The sequence below is a fragment of the Aethalodelphis obliquidens genome, unplaced genomic scaffold (assembly GCF_003676395.1).
Source record: "Aethalodelphis obliquidens isolate GAN/ISIS:26980383/991018 unplaced genomic scaffold, ASM367639v1 scaffold20, whole genome shotgun sequence".
In the NCBI taxonomy this organism is placed as follows: domain Eukaryota; kingdom Metazoa; phylum Chordata; class Mammalia; order Artiodactyla; family Delphinidae; genus Aethalodelphis; species Aethalodelphis obliquidens.
Genome location: NW_020837964.1, coordinates 4,205,010 through 4,229,683, shown reverse-complemented (window position 1 = coordinate 4,229,683; position 24,674 = coordinate 4,205,010). Strand labels below are relative to the sequence as shown.

Sequence of the window (24,674 nt, the reverse complement as noted above, 5' to 3'; positions counted from 1 at the left end):
CCAGGGCAGGGGTGATGCAGAAATTTTCCTATCGAAACGAAGGGCTGCGGTGGGACATTACAGATTCCCTAGTCCACGCCTCCCCAAACCTGGCTGAGCTTTGAAGAAAACAGGTTCCTGAGCCCCGCCTCAGAATTATCGAGTCTGAAACTACCAGGAGTGGTGTAGGGGAGCCTAGAAACTCCTTTAGCCGGTCCCTGGGACTACTGAGCGTCGGCCACGTTCGGAAATCATTGGCAAGGGCAACATGCCAGGTGGAGCACAGAGACCCATAGAGGGTGCCTGCGTGACCGAGAGCCACCAGCTCGCCGGCGGTCAGGCGAGCCGTGGGACTTCTCACCAGGGAGGCCTCCCCACTGGGATTCCTTGCTCAGATGACTGCTGCTTCTAAATAATCCTGTTTCTCCTGGTTGGTGGTCTTCCCGAATTCTAAAAGGGGGTCGGTAATCAAGGAAGAACGGTAAAAAGGGCGCCTTATTCTGTGATTTGTGCTCTCGTCTCTTTACCGTTTCTTTTTTCTGGAACCCGCCGTTTCTCAGATTACGATGTACTGAGCCGCACAGATCTCCATTTATCACTCAGGAAAGAAAAAGGGAGCCCGCAGAATGTGCCATTGTTTTCTGTGACTCCAGCTCTGAGAAGCCACGGGAAGCTCCACGCGAGTGAGTGAGGGCCCGTGGATCCCCAACAAGGGAAGGTTGTCCGAGCATCTCCCTCGACGCCGGCGCCGGATCCTGGTCGCGGCCGTCCGCTGCCGAGTAGTTGTGTGCTGGGCGCCAACTTCTTTAACAAGTCATGAGCTGTTTCCCCCTTCATTAAGTGACAGATGAGACAATGGGCAGGTCTCCTCCCAGGGGTTCAGCTCTCTCAGTCTATATAAGCTGTGAAAGTGGATTCCGCACCTCCTCGTGAGATGCGTGACCGGCCCGGCCCGGTTCCTGCAGTTACCGGAACTCACAACAGTAGCGTGTGCCGTTTAAGGAGAGTTTGAGACTCGTGCCCAAGCCGCTGTGCCACACCAGGACGACGGGCATGGGGTGGGTTTTAATCACGAGACAAGGGAGGCCTTAGTGATCTATACTGAGGCGCAGATCTGACTGCAGAGACGAGAACACTTCCAGATGTATCGTTAACACTGCTGTTAGAATGAGAATCTCAGTTAACTGCTTTTTCCCTTTTTTGTCTCCACTACACTTCCTTTCCTTTCTCTCAAAGGTTTACTGTGATTTTGATCGGCCTCTCTCTCTAGTAACCGGGAGAGCTGAGAGCCACTTGGGAGGTGAAAGCTTCGGTACCCGAACGACTGCCCCCTCTCGTGAGACGGGCGACCTGTCTACATATTTAGCTGGTTCCCTGCCTGTGGAAGTCGCTAAAGGCTTCCAGACTCTTGAGAGGTTCTGCAAGGCATACAAACAGTCAAACCAAAAAACTGTCCATCTTCCTGGAGCTCTTTAAAACAACATTTAGGTGTATTAAAGGCTCTGAGGAGTCCTGCATTAACTGCTAACCCTCCATCAACCCAGCATTTCCAAACTTCATTGAGCCCGAAACCCTTCTTTTACCTCAAACCTAGTCCAGCCCTCCTCGAAACATGTTTTGCAGAACTACTGCCAATTTTGGGATAAGCTTACCCCCTTCCTGTTCCAGGAAAGGTTTCATTATTTGAAGACCCTTTAGAAGGCACAGAACCTGTGGTCTGTTCTCCCCACTTCAGCCCAGGTCATGAGCAGAGAGGTGGTCGTTCAGTCAGAATCCAGGGGCAGGTCGGGCCGAGCACATGGGAAGGCCGTGCGTGCTCTGGGGAGCGGGGAAGGCCTTGACCTTAGGAAGCGGACAGGCACGAATTTTTAGCCTAAGCCAGCCGTTGTGTTTTTGACTTCCAGGACGTGTCCCAGGATAAGGGTGCAGTGCTGGCCTCTACTCTGACTTTCTTGTGCCTTGCAGGTTAACATACCATGTCCTGCACCGACTATTCTGTGATGTCTCCCTTGCCACTGTGAAGGATGTTTGTGATTTACATGCCTTGGAATCTAATACGATTGAGGCGGTGAGTGTTCCTTGAAAGGTAGGGTTGACGAGGAAGTTTCCTTTTGGAGACCAACTTCAGATCATTGGCAGTGGCTCCACTGCGCTAACAAAGGCTTTCGAGCTCACTGGCGTCCGTGGAGCGGAGGGTCCTGACCCGTGAGCTGCGCCTGCCTGGATGAGGGAGAGCACAGTGGTGGGACTGTGGCAGGTCTCTGCTGTCTGTGGTTTTAAGATGGACATCACCGTGCCGTGCGGTGCAGCTAAGATCGGAAGAAAATGGTTTATAACCCAGGTGGGCAGAGCTTGGGGACGTACTTATGCAGGTGGGCGTTAGAACGGCAAAATCACGATAGTGTGATTTCAAACCATGGTGATGCAGGCTTGGGTTCTCCTGGCTGCCACGTTGAGACAGAAACCGCAACTTTTGCCATGATTTTGTCAGACTCAGCGCTCCGAGCTGTTCTGCTAGAACTCTGACGATGCTTGGATAATCTTACTTTGATCTTTCAGAATGAGCCTGGTGGGCTTTTATTGAGGTTCTGATTTTTTTCTTTTAAAGAACTAGAGTTTTAACTTCATATTAGTGGTAGCTTTTGAGTTTGATCCTCACCCAAATTGGAACCCTGTTTGCTTAAGCAGAGTAGAAAAGCTGAAGAATCCTCGTACCTTACAGTGGTCTCTCTGCTGTTTAAAATACACGGAGATTAGCTCAGCACCTGCTTGCGTGTGTGGCTCAATTCGTATTTTCAACATCCTGCTGCTTTAGAAATCTAGAGTACCAGGTAGGACTCCTTCTAGATCTTGATCTGAGCAGAAAACCTCATGTGTGTATTTGTATTCTGAACGCCCCTCCCCTTGACCCTGAATGATATAAGTCGACCTGAATGATAGGAACCCCAGAAGCCAACCGTAAAGGGTGTTCGATTTGGGATGGGAACCCAAATGCCAAAGGGAGGTGGAGTCCCTCCCAGGTCCCACTCTGAGTTCAGGTGAGTTCACCTGTGGCTCAAAGTGCCTGGCCCCTAAGCCAGGAGTGACCTTTGGGTGATTTGCAGCCGTGGGGGAAGGGAAAGGACGGCACCCTGCCACCCCAACCCCCTTGTAGACGTAGCAGCCTCCGCCTCTTACCCTGGTCCCCCGTGGCACGTGGCTCTGCCAGCCACTTAGCTTTTGGCTCTCGGAACTTTTGGCCAGAATCTCAGACCACTGGTCCCAGACCTGGAGGGGCAGTTCCGTGTGGCGTGGACATCCTTGCTGTCTCTCTGGAGATTCTGAGCATCTTCAGCGGGAAAGGGGGCGGAGTCCCCGTCTCCAGGATAAACCTCTGAAATGTAGGGCAGCCCTCCGGGTGCTTAGAGAGCCTGCCCTGTGTGTCCGCCAAGCCTGGCAGTTTTTAAAGTTTTTTGAAATGTTTTGATACTTTTTGATACCATTTGCTAATAACCTTTTGTAGTTGCCTGCCGGGGTTCTCCACCTCCCCCCACCCCTCGAGCTTGCGCTAGACAGCAGGCGTCCCCAGGTCAGCGCCAGGGTCTCGCCCACCTCCTGTGGCTGTGACTCTCCTCCGTGGCTGCGATCTGGTACAAACTCTTGAATTGTGTAAGGGCACACGTGGCCCGGGAGTGTGACTGTCTTGGGCCCCCCAACTGAGCAGAAGGGCAGTGCTCTATGATGAGGACACTCTTCACGCCCTGAGATGTTGTGCATTTCTTCCAAAGGTCCTACCTCAGCAGTGCGCAGAGTTGAAAAGATACCTGAGGGCTGATCCATGTATCACCTGTCCAGTACAGGTCGTTCCTCAACCCAGGGCATGGCTGGGTCTTGATTCACTCCTGTCCACGCCTCCTTTTAAAGAGACATTTTAACACGAAATCCACAAAAGCTGTTAACAGTGAACCATCCTGCACTTTGCAGAGTGACTGCCCTTAGTTTTGGAGGTCGTTCATTTCTTTTTTTTTTTCCCCCTTTTTACATGGGTAGAATTTGTGGCTTCGCAGGGTGTTTGGGGGTCTCAAGAAATTGTCTTTTGGTTGCCTTAGTTAAAAGAGTTGAATGAATGTACAAATTTTGGTGGTAGAGGGGGGCGGAGGAGAAGAACCCTCCCGTGTCAGTTTTCTTTGAGAAAAGGAACTCCACTTTTCAGAGTTACTTGAGCCGTCCTTACAGGTTTGCTTGCGACGGAAGGAAGAGTCCTTTGGACCAACTGAAATCCATCATCAGTACCAGCCCCCTTGCAAAATGAGTAAGATCTTTGATGATTAAGTATTGATAATTCACTGGGTATGTTCTGGCTACTCAAGTTACCGAAATCTGTAATTACGTGTGTGCTCTTTTTTTAAATTTGTTGCTTTTGTATTTGTAGTTGTATGACACCCAAAGCTTTTCTGTGTCTTACCTCTTCTTTAATTAATTTTCTGCACGTTGATTTCCCCCCCCCCCCGTTTTTAATTCCATAAAGAATATTCGATTCTCAGAACACATTAAACATGATTTGCCTGCTAGGGTCTGGCTTATTTTATAATTATATCCCTTGGTCTTGTGTGGTTATTGTAATAATCTTCAGTCCTGTTTTCTCCGCCTAAATGAAAAAGAATCCCTTGCATGTTGAGCCCAAATATAATTTGGAAATTAACCAGACTGCCTTTCAGTGTCGCGGCAGGCTGGGACGTTTTGATTCTGCTCTCACTATGCTTCTAATGACTCTATTTTACCAGGAATTTCATTCAGATCCTTGACTGCAGCCCCAAGTCCTGTGACCGGAACTGAAACTATTTGCTCCGATTTGTGTCAGTTGGGGTAATTTGATAGGAAAAGAAAAACAGACAAGGAATGGGTTATGTTTATCAGAAAGATACAATAACATTTCTATAAGAACAGAGTCCCTTGACTGCCCTTGGGGCCCAGGAAGGGGAAGACGGCTCCCCTGCACGGCCACCGGCAAGCAGACGAGCCCAGTCACGGCCTCGGGCGTTTCTTCCCGCAGCGTTTGGCAATTCAGCTTTGGGAGGATGGTGGGAAGTACCTGCCATGCATATCGCACCTGGAAACTGGATTCGAATTCGCCTGTGAGCTGCCCCAAATGGGACACCGGCTACCAGATGCTAAATTCGCCTGGATTCTCTCATTTCCAGAAGAATCTTAGGTTAGAAACGCTGCTCCTCCCCTTTTCCGGATGAAGCACCCAGAGCTCGAGCTAATTATCTTACCCAAGTGCAATTACCTCACCTCCCCAGCAGGTCCGCACTCGTCTTGGTTTGGGTCTTCTTGGACAGAGAGCCTTAGGTGAGGGCTTGGTCCTCATGTTCCCAGGAAGCCCAGCGAGACCAGGAAGGAGGAAAGGCTGCTCATTGGGTGCTTTATCTACGGCTGAGTAGGAGCCCCCCCCCACCCGCCGCCACGCCGCCACGCTGCCACGCCGCCACGCCGTGGCTTAAAGCCATAGCATCAGTTATTTTTGCTGACAAATCTGAGGGCTGCCTGGGCTCAGGTAAGCAGCGCTCACCTGGGTCTCACACAGTCCCGGCCAGGTGGCGGCTCCTGGAGGCTCACTGCCCCTCCCCCTCCTTCCTGTCCCTCTGCTCTGCTCCCCCTGCCCCTGCCCCATCCCACGGGTCTCTCTCTCTGGTCACTCCAGGTGCTGGCCCTACCACATTTCTTACCTGGCAGCCAGAGTCTCCCAGAGAGCGTGTGCCAAGTGCGACTGGCAGCGGCCAAGTGGCTGCCATCCTGCTGCTTGAGGGCATCACAAAGGCCACACAGGTTGGAGGTGGCGGGGGCGACAGAGATGGCATCTCTCAGCAGGAAGGGGGGGGCGGGTGGGTATCAATGAATTGGAAAATCCCACAGGACCCCGTGTGTTCCCACACATCCTCTGCCCAGGGAAGGGGGGCGGAAGCTCCCAGAGGCCCTAACCACCTCCACTCTGGGGCTGCTCTGCTCACCGAGCTCACTCTTCAGTGTCTGGAAGGACTTGGGGCAGAAAGAAGCACCGTGTGTGACGGAGGGGGATGCTGTCAGCTTGAGGCCAGCGGGGCCCACCCTGTAGTGGAATCAGAGGACAGCAGAGGGTCTGTGTCGGATCCCAGAGGCGCCTGCTACGTCTGGAGCTGGATTTTAGCCCGAGTCTGCCAGCTCAGACCCAGCTCTTTCAACTACCTGAAAATGATCACCATGTAAGTTCCCTGCGTGGGATATTATGTCCCCAGAAGGCCGTGCTGGGATGCAAATATGTGAGCTGAGGGGCTAACGAGGGAAGCCGTTAGCTTTCACTCAACCACGGGCACAGATGCTGTCCCTAACGCAGAATTAGCAGAGAGGCAGTGGGTGCAGGACAGGCAAGTCTGCAGGGGGCTGGGGGAGGGGAGACTGAGGACCCAAGCGCATCTCTTCAGATCCACCTACAGAAGAGGTCCACACCACAGGTCGGCTGAGGCCAAGGCCATTGTCCCAAGGACCCACCTACGTCCTCCGTGGAGCTTGACAGCTCTGAGTGTTCTCACAAAGCTGCCACATAGTCACTAGGTGTCCGCTTTGTGCCAGGCAGGCACCGAGGGGGGTGAGGGGGCGATACGGTGGTGAACAGACAGCAAGACGTCCTCCCCAAGGACTTACATCCCAGTGGGAGAAACAGACCAACAAAGCCAGGTCAGGTAGGGATAGCGGCAGAATGCACTGAAACCCATCGAACAGTACCCTTAGATGGGCAGATGTTATGTGTGTGAGTTATATCTCAGCAAAGCTTTTTTTTTTCAAACTCTGCACGGGGAGTTCACATGGCAGGTCAGGGGAACAAAAGGCGCTGAACAAGGGCTTCCCTGGTGGCGCAGTGGTTGAGAGTCCGCCTGCCGATGCAGGGGACGCAGGTTCGTGCCCCGGTCCTGGAAGATCCCACATGCCGCGGAGCGCCTGGGCCCGTGAGCCATGGCCACTGAGCCTGCGCATCCGGAGCCTGTGCTCTGCAACGGGAGAGGCCACAGCAGTGAGAGGCCCGCGTACCGCAAAAAAAAAAAAAAGGCGCTGAACGAGAGAGAGCTGGGGGCAAATCGCAGAGCATCTGAGCAGCGGAAACCCATCAGGAGGCCTCTGCCATCACCGCCATCCACTCCAGTGATGGGGGCCGAGAGCAGAGACTCCCCGATAAACCCCCGTGGGAACACACCCCAGCTGTCCCAGCTCCCTGTTGCTGGTGCTCAAAACAACTTAATTATATTTTACTATATTGTCGGCCGGGAATTGGTGTGGGGCTCAACTAGGAGATACTACTGTTCCACGTGGCTCCAGCCGGGGTCCCTCGGTATTACAACCTCACTCGTGTGGTTGCTTTGAAGGGGAAGGCTGGCTTCACCTGGGACCTATAACTGCACCCCTGGCCTTTCCCACAGAGTGGTCTCAGAGAAGGCTGAGGAGTTCCCGCCTGCTGGCTCAAGGCAGCCCTGTTCTAAGAGATAAGAGGTAGAAGCCGCCTATGTCCTTTTCTAAAAATAACCTGCAGTAAAATGTACTCTGTGTGTGTGTAGAGTTCTATGAATTTAAACAAATAACCATTCAACTATTCACTGCAAAAATTAAAGCCCGACAGTGGGTGAATGGATAAACAAAATGTGGTCTAGCAAGATGATGGAATATTACTTGGCCCTGAACAGGAACGAAGCGCTGACGTGATGATGTGGATGAACCTTGAAAACATTATGCTAAGCTGAAGAAGCCAGGCACAAAGGACAGCGTATTGTAGAATTCTGTTCATATGCAGTGGCCAGACAGGCAAATTTAGAAACAGAAAGTAGATTAGTATTTGCTTAGGACTGGGGCGGGGATGAGACAGGTTAGGGGTGCAGGAGCTAAAGGGTATGGGTTTCTTTCGGTGGTGATGAAAATGCCCTAAGATTGACAATGGTTGTAGTTGCACACATCTGTGACTATATGAAAAGTCTTTGCATTGTATGATATGTGAATTACATCTTATTAAATGTGTTTAAAATACAAGAGCGGTAATTCACCCCGTTCTCTGAGTTTCCTGTGTTAGTCTCCCAGATAGCTACAGGTTGAGCGCCCGGATAGAAACCTCCCTAATTGGGTTCTAAAATTGGGGATAAAATGGTAAGCATAGAGGTAGTGTTGATTTCAGGCCCACCAGGGAGCAATTCTGCGTGTGCAGACCTCATGGCATCCTTCAGAAGGCGCCCTAGAGCAGGGGTCCTCCAACAGCGGTCCCTGGAACAGCAGCACCTGCATCCCAGGGAGTTTGGGAATGCATATTCTCAGGCCCCGCCCCAGATCAGCTGACTCAGCCACTCCAGGGGGGCCCCAGCGACGTGTGTTTTTCACAAGCCCGCCTGGAGAGTCTCACGCATGCTCGGTTGAGAATCGCTGCTCTCTAGAGGGTTGTCTCCTTTCTGCACCCAAAGGCTTTCCCGAGCTGTGAGTCGGACAGATCTCCGACAGCTGTGCCCGGTTTGCACTGGCCAAACCTGAACCATGGGGCTTCCCTCTGGTTAAATACAACCCAGCCCAGGGGTAGCTGAAGCCTTGAGCTTGAGAAGGCTGGCTCGGTCTTGGAGCAAACCTCTGCAGGGGCCACACACCTGCTGCATCCCAGGGAAAGTGAACCTCATCTATGGACTTCCTGTTGATGGGGGGGAGGGGAGGAGGCAGGAAGCCCTGGGGTGTGGCCCAACCCTTTGAATGGTCTCCAGCATCCGCTGGCTCTGGGACTTCATGCTTGGCCCAATGGAATCATTTCACCGGGCATGCCACAGCAGTGATGATTCATCTTCTCAGGGGTCACCTAAAGGCGCTAAAAATATATCACTCCTGTACGCAGTTCTGAACTTCTAAGTGCCCCAATGCTGTGGGTTTTCTTTTTTTGTTCCAGGCTGAAATTCAAGAGACCAGGATTCCAGTCTGATCTTTGTAACTAATTAGCCTCGAAGAAGGCTGTGCTTGGTGTCTCCTCCTTTCAGAATGGGGACTAGATCCCACCTCTGTGACATGGATGGAGCACGGGGCTGTGCATCACGAAGGTGGGGTATTTTGTGGGTTTTTTTTTTTTTTTTTTTTAAGATTTTGCCCACACCCACAGCATGTGGGATCTTAGTTCCCTGACCAGGGATCGAACCCATGCCGCCTGCATTGGAAGGCAGAGCCTTAACCACTGGACCAGCGGGGAAGTGCCAGGAATGTGGGTTTTAGCTTTGACTCTGTCACATGCCACCTGGACAAGACGTTTTGTCTCTTAAATCTCAGCTCCTTACACTGTGGGATGAGATGTCCCTCAGGGTGTGACCTGCATCACCCTTGTCCCCTAAACAGCTGCCTGAAGGAGCTCTGGTCAGGAAATACGTGGGGGACTGTGGAGGTGAGGTCCCGCTCTTGGAGGTTCACATCAGGCTGCACATTTGTATATTACAGCCTCTGACAATCCCATTAAAGACATCTACCTTGGGAATTCCCTGGCGATCCAGTGGTTTGGACTCCACACTTTCACTGCTGAGGGCGTGGGTTCGATCCATGGTTGGGGTACTAAGATCCCACAAGCCGCGCAGCCGGAAAAAAAAAAAAAAGGTACTTACCTGACTATAGTTAACCCAGGATTTCCCGAGCTTGTTTGCCCCTGGCCCCTTCCCTGCTTTTTCCTCTGTTAATAGCTTTAGAGACTTTATGTCATCATAACACCTCTTGGGGAATAGGAAGCTAAAAGATTTCTGTGTCCCATCAATTGTGACAGTCAAAGATTCAGCGATTGTCCCATCACCCGCTTGGAAAGATACCACAAAGATGTCAGAGAAGATGGTCAGCTGATTTTTCAGGATTCCCCATGGAAGATATTGGCTTGATGTGGTTACTGTGTTTTAAGGTCTGGCTTCTAATTTTGCGTATCTAGAATCTTGATCTGGTTAATGCATCTGTGATGGTTAATAGTATGTGTCAACTTGGCTGGGCCCCAATGCCCAGATATTTAGTCAAACGTGACTCTCAGTGTTCCTGTGAAGGTGTTTTTTGGGTGAGATTAACGTTTAAATCAGTGGACTTTGAGTAGAGCAGAATGCCCTCCGTTACGTGGGTGGGCCTCATCCAACCAGGTGAAGGCCTTAATAGCACAGAGACCAACCTCCCCAGAGCAAAAGCGGGAATTCTGCCAGCAGACGGCCTTCAGACTTGAACTACAGCCCTGGCTCTTCCCAGGGTCTCCAGCCTGCTGGCTAACCCTGCAGATTTTGGACTTGCCAGCCTCCGTAATTGTGTGAGCCAACTCCTTAAAATAAATGTCTCTCTCTATATATTCATAGACATCCCATTCTTTCTGTTTCTCTGGAGAACCCTGACTAACACGGCACCCGTAAAAGAACAGACTCAAGGAACTCACTACATGAGCCAGACTCTGAAAGAATTCAGCAAGGGGAACTCCTTCCAAGAGCAGACTTTTGCCCACGCAGCTGGTCACCCACTTTACGGGGAAAGAGAAGTAACCTGAGATAAGAATGTATATAGATTCACGGCCAGTGATAAATAGCTTCACTGGTTGGTCAGAGACCTGGAAGAAAAAGAGGACTAAAACCAAGCGTGTAGGTTTTTGTATCACATGCAATGTTCACTAGAGAACATTCACCATGGAAGAGGCCACCCCGGTGCTGACACAACAGGCATATGACCAGAGTAGCCATGGCAACAGGGTTGAAGGCTGTGCATGGGCTCCATTTACCAAGGCTCATCTAGCTGTTACCACTGCCACTAACGTAGACCAGTGTCAAGCCCCACATATGGTACCATCCCTCAAGGAGACCCGCCTACCGCTTGGCGACCAGTTGGTTACATCGGACCCCTTCTACCCTGGAAGGCTCAGCAATTCATCTAGACCGGAATTAATGATAATCCAGGTATTTTTTTCTGTCCAAAGGATCTCTGCTAGCATCACTCTCTGATGGCATACAGAATGCTTGATCTGCTGACATGGAATCCAACATAACATCCCCCTGAACCAGAAGACGCATTTTACAGGAAAGGAGGTAAGGAGGTGAGCATAGAGCCATGGGATGCCTGGTTCTATCACCTATACCAGAAGCTTCCAGCATGATAACACGACAGAAAGATCTTTTGAACGCACAGTCAAGGCGCCAGCTTAGAGATGATTCCCTGAGAGTTTGGCATACTATCTCCCCAAATGCAATCTACTCCCCAACTTAACTACCAATAGAGTATGATGTGTCCCCAGCAGGGAGAATACATTGGTCCTGGAAGCAAGGGACAGAAAAGCAGATTTGGTCCTGGTCAGTACCACTCCCAGCGACCCTGTAAGAGGTGTGCTTCTCATCCCTCCAACTTTTGGCTCTGTGGGTCTAGAGGTCCAAGTTCTCAGAGGAGTTAATGTTTCCACCTAGGGACACGGAACGGTCCCCATTAGACTTTAAGCTCTGACTTCTACCTGGTGGAAAACTTTAAATGTGTGGCTTTTATGGTATGTCAAGTATATCTCAATAAAGCCGTTATAAAATAAATGAGTAGGGCTTCCCTTGTGGCGCAGAGATTAAGAATCCTCCTGCCAGTGCAGGGGACACGGGTTCGAGCCTTGGTCCAGGAAGATCCCACATGCCGCGGAGCAACTAAGCCTGTGTGCCGCAACTACTGAGCCTGCACTCTAGAGCCCGTGCTCCCCCACAAGAGAAGCCACCGCAACGAGAAGCCCGTGCACCGCAATGAAGAGTAGCCCCCACTCGCCGCAACTAGAGAAAGCCCGTGCACAGCAAGGAAGACCCAACACAGCCAAAAATAAATAAATAAATAAATTTATAAAAAAAAAAGAAAGTGATACCTCAAGAAGCCAACAGTGTTTGTCTTTGAAGAGAAATGAGTTTTTCTTCTTTCTACTTTGCTTTACTCTCTTTAACCCTTTGAGCTTGTATTGCCTTCATAATTGGAAAGAATTAAAACAAACTGGCATCTCACAAGTAGGATGGAGCCTCAATCCCCTGCCTCTGACCCTTCATCCCATTTGTTTGAGGTCATGGTCCTGGTGGGGGTAATGATGACAGGTGCTTGGGTGCCCCTCCCCCTCTCCCAGGAGGCTACCCTCCCCAGAATCTGCTCATGAAGTTCAATTCAAAATCATTGTATAACTAATGTATCCATACTGCTAACAACAGCAACACTATCTTATATGCAAAACACTTTTATTTAATCATAGAGCAAGCGCAGCATAGTAATTACCTATCAAATGGTAATTATGGTTTTATTATTTTTTTAACTTCCATGAAAAGAAAGCATCTTAAATTGGCAAGAAACAATCCATGTCACAAGCCAGTTAGTCAAAAAATGTTTGTCTGTTTGGAGGGCCCAGAATGATCATGGTAACATCTACCTTTTATGAAATGCTTATCATGGACCAGGCATCATGCAGAACCCTTGGGATTTCATGTCTCTTCACTTCCATGATGCAGATGCATCCTGTAAATCATGAGATTAAAGATGAAGAAGCAGAGACAGAAAAATTAAATCTCTTGTTGAGGGGGCAGAGCTGGAATTTAAGCCTTGGAGCGCGTAACTCAGAAGTGGGGCAGAGTTAGCCAGCATGCTGCATTGTCAGTACAGGTGTGCTCTTAACCTCTGTTCACAAAGGTGTGTTGATGCAAACGAAGAAAAAAATAAGGCACTATGCCTCTAGAGGAGAACTGTCGTTCCCCTGGCTTGTGTTTCTGTCTCCCATCAGACTGAGAGCAACCAGAGAGGTTCTGTTACCGAATGCAAGTTTGTGTGCCCGACACCCAGTGACGCCAAACAAACTGAAATGCCCGAGCTTGGAGCAGAGAAAGGTTTATTGCAGGGCTAAGCAAGGAGAATGGCTAGCTCGTGCTCAGAAAAACCCAAACTCACCAATGGTTTTCGGGAAGATGTTCACATAGGCAAATTTTGGGGGAAGGGCTGCAGGGCTTGTGACTTTCATTTGATTGGTTGGCGGTGAGGTAACAGGGCGGTGCTTCAGGAATCCTGTGCTCGGCCTGAAGTTACCATCCTCCACCTGGGTGAGGGCCTTAGTTCCAAAGAAGAACTCAAAGACGTCGTTATGGGGAATTCCCTGGCGATCCAGTGGTTAGGTCTTGGCACTTTCACTGTCATGGCAAGGCCAAAAAAAAAAAAAAAGAAATTGTTTATGTATATCCCTTGAGGAGGAACCAGGACCCTGCCCCATGGCTGCACTGTTGTTTCTTGAACACTCCTCCTTTGTTTCTGCATCCCCTCCCTTCCCTGATTAGCAACCATTTGGATTTGCCCTCTGGAACTCAGGGAAGGTCAAGGAGGCTGAATGAAGCCTATTTCCTACAAACAAGAAACAAGGACACAGAAAGGGCTTATACCTGGGACGGCCCACAGGATCCTGCTCCATTTCCTAGACTGTCCCATCTACCCAGCCCAGCAAAACAGAAATCTGTATGCCGTTCGGATAACATTGCCTCTCTCTCACCTTCCACAACAGTTGGTGAGTTCCATTACATCAATATCTTTCAATTCTTTCCCCTGTGAACCAGCTCCTCTGCAGCATTCTGTTCAGGATGGCTTAATTGGGAAGTCTATGCATTTTCTCTAGCTTCAGGTATGGCTGTATCCAGGAGTTCACAAAGTGTCTCCAGCCTGGGATTCAGCTGTAGACTCCTAACTAGCACCGAGTCCTCCTATCTGTGCTCCTCCAACTTCACCACCTTCCCAGCCCAACCCCATCCATTTATCTGCCAGTTCCTGAGATGTCTTTCTGAAATGAAAATGTGATCACCAGAAGCTTTCACTGGCAGGATATCTTAACTCCTCCCTTGGCACAACCTGTCATATGTCGAGCTCCCCAATCTCACCTCCCACTCTTTTTCCCCACGTGCCATATAAAGAAACATTATCCCCAGTTTGGAACCCTGGACGCCCTCAGGATGTTATAGCAGACTACCACAGCTTTGTTCTCAAGTCTGCCCAAGGGTCATCTGACTCTCAAGGCATCAGGAGCCCCCTGAGGGAGTCACAACCCAGTTTGCTGGCCTGCCTGCTCCTGGAATTTCTGATTTGGTGGGCCTGAATTTGGGTGGAACCCGAGCATTACATTTCTAACAATTCCCTAGGGCTGATGCTACTGGTCCAGGGACCACACTTTAAGAACCTCAGCTCTAGGGCAAATTTTTCCTGGAAAGAGCCAGGTAGTAAAGATTTTCTGGGCCAGATGATCTGTGTTGCAACTATTCAACTCTGCTCTTGCGGCAGGAAAGCAGCCAGAGGGGATATGTAAATGCACGGGCTTGTTCTGATAAAACTTTGTTTACATAAACAAGCAGTGGGCCTTATCTGACCCGGTGTTTGCCTCTCCAAGGAATGGTCATTTTGTTTGACTTATTATTTATCATTAGGACCTACACTCTGTCAATTTAGATGTTAACTTGTAGGAGTATTAGTAAGTTACAAATGACTTTTGTCCCACAGACATGAAAATGATTTACCTCTGCAAGAAAAGATAGCCCCAAATGCTACCATTTTATCGCCTTGCAGGGCATTAACCTTTCTGCGTTGGACTTTATCATTTTATTCCAGCAATCTTTCTCTCATTAACTATACAGACTCAGTGTCTTGTGTTCTCCCTTGAACCCACCCCCGACCCTGCTGCTTTTCCTGAGCTAAGCGAACCTCTGACGTGGGCTCACTATTATATTTGCATGTCATGTTTTAACTTTTGGAAAATGACACTTGCACACCGACAACAATAATGTATTTATGGCACTCATTTGGTGGTACGTGACTAAGTTCCAGTCCAAAGTAGCAAAAGTTTGAGGGGGGTGGGGGTCTCAGTTCATGTGGGAATCTGAGTTGTCTCCACTTTCCAGCTGCTGTACCCAAGGGCTCAAGAAATAGTGTCAGCTCTCTCTCACCTGTGTCTCTGTCTCTGTCTTTCTCTCCTTCTCTCCATCTCGCCTCTGCTGAAATCTGCTTGGCTTCTTTTTTCTTTTTTTTAATTGAAGTATAGTTGGTTTACAATATTGTGTTAGTTTCAGGTGTACAGCAAAGTGATTCAGTTATACATATATACATATTCTTTTCCATTATGGTTTATTACAGGTTTATTGCATACAATTCCTGCTTCGCTTCTAAAGAGGGGATTCTCACGTGACCACAAGTTGCCCACCCACTAGAAGCCTGGCATTCAGCGTGTGGCCCCATTACAGTGCTTGTCTTTGTCTCATGGGCTCTGATATATCCTGGGAGCAGTTCGATGGACCCAGCTTGGGTCAGGTGCCCTCTAGGAGCCAAACACTGAGCTCAGTTGATGAGAATCATCCTCTGATTAGCTGGGTCCAGATCAGGGCCTGACCCTGGGGTAGGGGAGCGTGGGAGCCACCCGCCCCCCAGAAGGAACAAGATGATTCTGGAGTAGGCGTGGGGTGCTGGGCAGACCAGCATAATTCTTCTGTTACCACAGACGACTGCTGTAGTCTGCTGCTACTACTGCTTTTTCTACTGTGCCTACAACAACAATGACAACAACAAATAATAACAATAATTTTATTTATTATTGAGTCCATGCTAAGGAGCCAGCACTGTGCCAAATGCTTGACCTTCCTAATCTGCTCCCCATCACAAGCAGCTCCACATTCTTCCTACCGGCATTAGCTCCATTTCCCAGAAGAAGACGCTGAGGCTTGGAAAAGCTGAGTACGTCACCCAAGTTTACACAGCTAATAAGTGACGGAGATGGTGACCCAAGTCCATCCAAATCCGAAGCTTGTGTGGGGCTTGCAAGATGAATAAACTAGGAGTCTGCCAGGTTAGACTGGAGGGATTAGGGAAGGGTGTTTTAGACAGAGGGAAGGGCACTGCTAAGCTATGGAGCAGTGGGAGACCACGTTGCGACTGGGAAGGCAACCCCGTAAGGCCATAGCCAGGCCAGAGAGCCTCACGGTAGTTCTCTGTCCAGGCTGTGTGTTAAGACACCTGGGGGGAGGGGGACTTCCCTGGTGGCCCAGTGGTTAAGAATCCGCTTGCCAGTGCAGGGGACACAGGTTTGAGCCCTGGTCCGGGAAGATCCCACATGCCATGGAGCAACTAAGCCCGTGCGCCGCAACTACTGAGCCTGTGCTCTATAGCCCGTGAGCCACAACTACGGAGCCCGTGCGCCACAACCACTGAAGCCCAGGCACCTAGAGCCCGTGCTCCGCAACAAGAGAAGCCACCGCATGAGACGCCTGTGCACTGCAATGAAGAGTAGCCCCTGCTCGCCGCAACTAGAGAAAGCCCACGCGCAGCAACGACGACACGATAAGGCCAAAAAAAGAAAAAAAAACACCTGGGGGGATGGGGTGTTCATTAAACACACCCAGAGATTTTGATTGAATTGGTCTAGGATTGGGTCCCAGTGTCAGTAGTTTAAAACTATAAATAGAAGCAAAAGCAAAAACTCCTCAAGAAGTTCTAACATAACAGCACAAACATGGTAGCAAAGTCCAGATTTTGGAGGCAGATGACTCTTTTTTTTTTTTTTTTTTTTTTTTTTGTGCGGTAGGCGGGCCTCTCACTGTTGTGGCCTCTCCCGTTGCGGAGCACAGGCTCCGGACGCGCAGGCTCCGGACGCGCAGGCTCAGCGGCCACGGCTCACGGGCCCAGCCGCTCCGCGGCATGTGGGATCTTCCCGGACCGGGGCACGAACCCGCGTCCCCTGCATCGAGCAGGCGGACTCCCAACCACTGCGCCACCAGGGAAGCCCTATACGATCTCATTTAATCCTGACGACCACACTTCAAAAAAGGCATCAAAGGAGGAAACCGAGGCTTCCTGCAGTGGACGTGCCCACAGCTCACCCCCTGCTGACTGGCAAGAGCTGGAAACTGAACTTGGACCTCTGGGACACCAAAGCCCGTGTTGTAGATTCCAATCACATCCATGCTAATAACAAGCTCATGGGGGGAAAAAAAATCAAACAATCATAGGGCTTGTGCCAGAGTGCTGGAGTCATGGATTATTTTTTTTTCTTTCATATCTCTTGATTTTGTTTCAGTAATCAGTCTTCACTTGAGAGTAGAAAAGATACTTATTTTCATAGGCTAAAGGAGCTTGAAAGAATGCTACACTATTTCTTCCCACCCCCAGCTGTCTGTCTGGCAAGAAAATAAAAAATGTTAGGTGAAAATCAATGAAAAATAAGGAATTCTTTGATGAATGGGAAAGGGAAGGGTTTGTAGGAGTGACTGAATCAAGAAACATGAAAGGGGGCTTCCCTGGTGGCGCAGTGGTTGAGAGTCCGCCTGCCGATGCAGGGGACACGGGTTCGTGCCCTGGTCCGGGAGGATCCCACATGCCGCGGAGCGGCTGGGCCCGTGAGCCATGGCCGCTGAGCCTGCGCGTCCGGAGCCTGTGCTCCGCAACGCGAGGGGCCACAGCAGTGAGAGGCCCGCGTACCGCAAAAAAAAAAAAAAAAAAAAAGAAACATGAAAGGGTATTAAATAGTGACGTCGCCACTTTAACTAATTAGTAATATGAATGTGTTACAGTTAATGGATTAATCTACATGGTACAAGCTGCCTTCCGTCGTCCCAGTTGATCTCAGTATCTAACCCAAGAGGCAGGCAGGACACACTGGCCTTTCCTGCTTAGGTAGGAACTAAGTTACAGAAAATCAATGATTCCTTTGAGTGCTCAAAGTGACTTGAGGCCGGAATTAATGCAACCCAGATCAATGGTGCATCTTACCTTGTCTTATTCCTTTTCTTGAGCACTTTTCCCCCTGGCCAAGGTCCTTTGTGATAGTGGCACCTGTTCTGTTATCTGGGGACAGTGCCCCACCCTGGGGAGGGCAGAGACAAGGACATAAGTACAGCAGAGAAAGGAGGAACTGCACTGGCAGTGTGTAGGTATTTTACTCAAGAAGAGGCATCAACTATACGAGTTCTGCCACCAAGAATAAAAGAGCAAAGGAAGGTGAAGAAATAAATGGGTGAACACACCAGTCAGGGAGCTGAGAGGAGAGGCAGCAACCTGTGTTCCCTCCTCCATCTGCTTCCTTCCCTCCTCGGGCAGGTTGCTGGGCTGAATTTGATGTTGATGTTTAAAGATTTAACATATTTGAGATAACATGCCCTGAAGAACAAGCCGTGATTAGGGGCTCAGGGGGACAACCTGAGGATCCTTTCCTTTCTACTCTGGATGAAAAACCCTCAGAGTTGGGTTTTGTTTTTGTTTTTGTTTTTGTTTTTGCAGTACGCGGGGTTCTCACTGTTGCGCGGCCTCTCCCGTTGGGGAGCACGGGCTCCGGACGCGCAGGCTTAGCGGCCATGGCTCACGGGCCCAGCCGCGCCGCGGCACGTGGGATCTTCCCGGACCGGGGCACGAACCCGCGTCCCCTGCAACGGCAGGCGGACTCTCAACCGCTGCGCCACCAGGGAAGTCCCAGAGTTGGTTTTATTAAGTGACACAGAGGGAAGAAGACCGTGTGACAATGGAAGCAGAGATTGGAGTGCTGACGCTCTAAGCCGAGGATCCCCAGCAGCACCAGAAGGTGGAGAGAGGCCTGAAATAGATGCTTCCTCAGAGCATCTATTTGTTACAGCAGCCCTAGGAAACTCATACAGGCAGCAAGAGCAGTATGACCTACTAGGCAGGTCCTTTCCCGAGGGAATGGGATTGCTCTGATGGGCAAATTTGGCTCAAGGACTTTTACCCAGCCCTTCCCCATCCCCACTCCTGCCCAGGGGACAGCCAGGCACCAGTGCAGGTCTCTCCCCGCCGCCCCCAGCTCCCTCCCATTTTCCCCTCTTGCTTCTCAGAGCACCTGACCGGACACCCTCATATCTCAATGGTTCTCAAGCTTTCACCTTTTTTGCTTCATCTATTCCTTTTTCCTTTCTGTTTTTTTCTCAAGTCTTTTGAAGCAAATCCCATCCATCCTGTCATTTCACCTGTACATATTTCAGCATATATCCCTTAAAACAGGAAGTAGTGTTTTCTAGCGTAATCTCAAAGCCACTAGCACACCCAACACATTTGTTGGTGAATAATTCTCTAGTCTCCTCTAGGCCTTATGTACACTACTAGGTTGTCTCAGAAATGTCCTTTTGAATGAAATAATGCCATTTGCAGCAACATGGATGGACCTAGAGGTTCTCATACTGAGTGAAGTAAGTTAGAAAGAGAAACAAATATCATATTATATCGCTGATATGTGGAATCTGAAATATGACACAAATGAGCTTATCTACAGAATAGAAACAAACCCACAGACATAGAGAACAGACTGTGGTTGCCAAGAGGGAGGGGGCTAGGGGAAGGATGGGTTGGGATTTGGGGTTAGCAGATGCAAACTATTATATTATATATAGGATGGATAAACAACATCCTACTGTATAGCATAGGGAATATCAATATATTCAATATCCTGTGACAAACCATAAAGGAAAGAAATGTAAAAAACCATGTATATATATGTATAAGTGATCACTTTGCTGTACAGCAGAAATTAACACAATTTTAAAATCAACTATACTTCAGTAAAATAATCTTTTTGTGTGTGTGTGTGGCTGCCTTGGGTCTTTGTTGCTGCTCATGGGCTTTCTCTAGTTGCAGCAAGCAGGGGCTACTATTCATTGCGGTGCGCGGGCTTCTCATTGCGGTGGCTTCTCTTGTTGCAGAGTGCGGTCTTCAGTAGTCGTGGCTCGCAAGCTCAGTAGTCGTGGCACACAGGCTTCGTTGCTCTGCGGCATGTGGGATCTTCCCAGACCAGGGCTTGAACCCGTGTCCCATGCATCGGCAGGGGGACTCTCAACCACTGCGCCACCAGGGAAGCCCTATTTTGTATTCTTTTAAAGCTTTTTCATGTCAGCTGCATTCTCATACCTGCTTGTGACTTCAGTTGGTTGTGATATATTGCTTTGATTGAGGTGTGAAGAAAATCCAGCCTCACACAGGGCATGCAGTTGGGAAAGGGAGAGAGGAGTATTTTCCTGAAAAGTATAGTCCTCATAAGGAATGGCCTTTTTTAAGAAAAAAAGAAAAAAAAGGGAATGACCTTTTTTGGTAATTATGGACATTTTTCTCTGTTGCTCTGTGAAAAGCAGACAAATTTCTTAAAGGAAAATTGGAAAGTGGAATGTGAAATCATCTCTGAATTTTTCGTACACTGTTAGATTAAAGTCCATTGGTCTATCTTGTACTTTGAATGGATCTTCTATTCATGCATGATTTTATAACATCCTACATGGGTCATTTGGAAAATATTGATTCAGTGAGTTATACACATCTTCCAGATGTTGAAATGTCCCATTAGTCAATATTTTTTTTAAAAAATCTCATTTGTTACTATCACCGCCAATCTCATCAGAAAAGTCCTTCAGTGTTGGGAAGCTGCCCAGCTCACAATGGTGGATACATTTCCTCAAATTCTAATTTTTGCTTGAAAGCTTGAATTTTATCATTGGCGATAAATCGTGTCAAATGCACTGAGCCTTTGCAAACATCACCCTCCTTTCCAAAAAGTCTGGGAATCCTAATGATAATTTCCATCATTTATCGAGCCCTTGTTCTATGCTGAACGACTTATTAAGCAATTTACGTACCTGTTCTTGTCATTATGTTCATTTCTACTACATTCCTGAAAGGTATTATTCCTCCTATTTTACAGATGAGGAAACTGAGGTCCAGAGAGGTAGGTACTTGCCCAAGGTCACACAGCTAGTGGTACTCTTCTATACTCTCAGAGTTTCAGAAAAGAATTTTCCAGGTAGGACAGGTCTAACTGAAATACTCTGACCCCTTGGGCCCAAGAGTTAACTCCTGCTTGTCAGAACATGTATCCATTGGTTCAGATGGGGAAATATGGGTGCCCCCTCAAGATATAGCCATCAAGGCTTAGCTCAAATGTTACCTCCTTGGAGAAAACTTACAGCCTCCCTGGGATACAATAAAAAGTCTCTTAGGGCTTCCCTGGTGGCGCAGCGGTTGAGAATCTGCCTGCCGATGCAGGGGACACGGGTTCGTGCCCCGGTCCGGGAGGATCCCACATACCGCGGAGCGGCTGGGCCCGTGAGCCATGGCCGCTGAGCCTGCGCGTCCGGAGCCTGTGCTCTGCAACGGGAGATGCCACAACAGTGAGAGGCCCGCGTACCGCAAAAAAAAGTCCCTTATCACTTATTGATTGGTAGTTAAAAAGTGCTCAGCACCGTACTCCATGTGCTAGATCCGTTACTTTGTTTCCTCCTGGCAACAGGCTTGCAAAGGAGGTGGTATTATCCCCTATGTAAATTTCCTGTTGTAACAAATGACCACAAATTGACTGGTTTACAAATTATTATTTTATAGTTCTGTAGGTCAGAAGACTCACTGGGCTAAAATCAAGGTGTAGGCAAGGCTTTGTTCCTCCTGGAGGCTTTAGGAGTGAGTCTGTCTCTTTTCTAACTTCTAGAACCTCCTGCATTCCCTGGCTCATAACCCTACCTTCATGTTCAAAGCTAGCTGCTTAGCATCTTGAAATCCCCCCCCCACCCGCTTGTTACTTCTCTGATTGTCTGACCTTCTGGCTTCCTCGCTCCTGTTTTTAAAGGATCTTTGTGTTTATATGGGTCCCACCCACATAATCCAGAATGATCTCTTCATCTCAAAGTCCTCAATTTAATCCCATCTGCAAAATTCCTTTTACCACGAAAAATTCAGAGGTGATTTCACATTCCACTTTCCAGTTTTCCTTTAAGAAATTTGTCTGCTTTTCACAGAGCAACAGAGAAAAATGTCCATAATTACCAAAAAAGGTCATTCCCTTTTTTTTCTTTTTTTCTTAAAAAAGGCCATTCCTTATGAGGACTATACTTTTCAGGAAAATACTCCTCTCTCCCTTTCCCAGCATCTGCACGGGTTCTGGAGATTAGGAAGTGAACATTTTTGGGATGAGATTTTTCTGCCTACCACACCTCCTTTTACAAAAGAGTCATAGAAAGTTTAAGTAACCTGCTGAAATTCACGCAACCCAGTGAGTGGGGGACTCAGGATTTTATTTCTGGCCTGTCTTGACTCTGGGCTCCTCCCTTGTCTCTTATTGCAAGTATGAGGTTTGCTAAGGACTGCAGGGCCCACAGTGTTTGTTCATATTTTCCTTTTCACATTTACCTCCTGGTATTGAAATTATGTGGTACCACCATTAAAAACAAACAAACATAAAACATACTGTTGGTAATCCCTGGCAGTCCGGTGGTGAGAGGACTCCAGGACTCCATTGTAGGGGGCACGCCACGAGTCTGATCCCTGGTTGGGGAACTAACATCCTGCAAGCTACCCAGTGCGGCCAAAAAAACCCAAAAAAACAAACAACCCAAAAAAAACCCCACCCCCCAAAACACCCCAATAGTGTCAACATTAAAAAAAAACTTGTGGTAATATCTCTGTAAGTGATTTGAAAATTAGAACTGAGTATCATTGATCATAATTTTGATTTTTTTTTTTTTTTTTGGCTGAGTTGGGTGTTTGTTGCTGCGCGCGGGGGCTACTCTTTGTTTTGGTGCGCGGGCTTCTCATTGTGGTGGCTTCTCTCTTGCGGAGCACAGGCTCTAGGTGCGTGGGCTCAGTAGCTGTGGCACGTGGGCTTAGTTGCTCTGTGGGATCTTCCTGGACCAGGGCTCAAACCCATGTCCCCTTTTTTGGCAGGCAGATTCTTAACCACTGTGCCACCCGGGAAGTCCCATAATTTTGATTTTTTGTTCAAGAACCGTTATGATGAAAATCATATGTCAACCATTATGTCACCAATGTGTTTTCATATCCCTCCCTGTCTTTCTCTATATGTAGGCAGAATTTTTCTGTGGTTTTAACCACAGCATGGATACAGTATTGTGTTGTTTCCCTAGCTTTTTTTTTTTTTTTGGCCGAGCCGCGGGGCTTGTGGGATCATATTGCCCTGACTGGGGATTGAACCCGGGCCACCGCAGTGAGAGCACGGAGTCCTAACCACTGGACTGCCAGGGAATTCCCTTCCCAAGCTTTTTGTTAAAATTTTTTTTCAAGCATACAGAAAAGTTGATGGTACCACTTAGATCCAACAACTGTTAACATTTTGCATTATTTACTTTCTCTCCCTCTATGTCTATTTGTGTGTGCTTATATAATTTTATTTTTTGTTGCACCATTAAAAAATAGCTCAGGTATTATGACATTCATCCCTAAATTCTTCAGATGCATATCCTAACAAAAGAACATTCTCTCACATGAGAGTAATATCATTATTATACTATGGAAGTTACCAATAATTCACTAACATCATCTACATCCAAGCCATACGCAACTTTCTCCAACTGTCAAAAAATATTTACCAGGTTAAAAAACACCAGTATCCAATCAAGATTCACGCACTGTATTCGGTTAAGTATTTTTTTTTATCTCTTATTTTATTTTTAGAATTTTGTGTTGAAGTATAGTTGATTTAAAATGTGTTAACTTCTGCTGTACAGAGAAGTGATTCAGTTATACGTATATATGTTCTTTTTCATATTCTTTTCCATTGTGGTTTATCGCAGGCTATTGAATATAGTTATAGTTCCCTGTGCTATACAGTAGGACATTGTTTTTTATCTATTTTATATATAGTAGTTTGTATCAGTTTAGCTCTTTTATTTTCGACAATCCCTTCCCCTTCTTATATTTTTCATGGCATCCCATTGTTGCAAAGACCAGGCCCTCTGCCTTATGGAATGTGGCAATGGATCTTACTGTTGATTCCCTCTGCTCAGCACGGGGTCTGGTAATAGTAGCCTCTCTGTCTGTTTGCTGAGCACTTGAAAACAGCGATCATGGTTATGAATAAGAATCACAGAAGCTAATGTTTATTGAGGGCTGGTGCGTTCACACTCACCTAATTTGATCCTCACAGAAATCTTGGGAGTTAAGAAGTTTTATTAGCCTCATTCACAGGTGAGGAAAGCAAAGACTTAGGAAACGGAATTAACTTGCCCGAATCACTCAGCTAGAAGGGACAAAGTAGGTGATAAACTGCATGGTCAGGTAGGGGGTTCACTGTTTCTTGAACCAATGACCCGAAAGCTCGTCTGTCTGTATGCGTGCATGTATGCGTGTGATAGTCAACGCTGAGTGCTTACTATTTGCCAGGCCCCAATCCTAAACGCTTTACCGGTGCGTTTTCATTTTTATTTCTTCAAAATATTCTCCAATGCCTAGCTAAAGGCGTGGCACAGAGTAGACGCTCAGATAGTGTTTGTGGAATGAATGAGAAGTGAATAAATTAATGAATGGACGGATGTGACCTCCATAAACCGGGACTACTCTGAGATATTCAGCGCGCACTTCGAAGACCCCAGCCCAGGACGACCCCGGCCCAGGACGCCCTTGGGGTTCGGGGGCGCGGGCGGACTTCAGGCCGCGGCTCCCGGGCTCCGGACATCCCGAGTCCCGCCCACCATCCAGGTGGCCTCCCGGCTGGTGAGAAAGCCGGGCCGACCGGGCGCTTTGGCGTTATCACCTCCGTCCACTGTCCTTTCCCCTCCGGCGCCGCAGCCGGCCCCGGGAGCTCCAGGTCCGCGGTGGGCGGGCCCGCATCCGCTAAGGGCCGCGGGCTAGCGGTCCGCCCCGGGCCGACTCCCGCCGCGCACGCCCACCTGTCGGCCGCGCCTGCGCAGCGCGCGCTCGGCGCGCCCGGCCTCCCC

The 24,674-nt window shown here is 48.6% G+C and overlaps 1 long non-coding RNA gene across 1 annotated transcript; it reads left to right on the top strand.

Annotated features, from left to right (window-relative positions):
* Nucleotides 1-5,523: 5,523 nt before the first annotated feature.
* LOC113627001 (uncharacterized) lies at nt 5,524-16,036 on the top strand. Its single transcript, XR_003435387.1, has 6 exons — nt 5,524-6,200; nt 8,900-9,047; nt 9,436-9,880; nt 10,922-11,030; nt 13,272-13,495; nt 15,106-16,036. It is a non-coding gene; the product is annotated as an uncharacterized LOC113627001 (long non-coding RNA).
* Nucleotides 16,037-24,674: the final 8,638 nt, after the last annotated feature.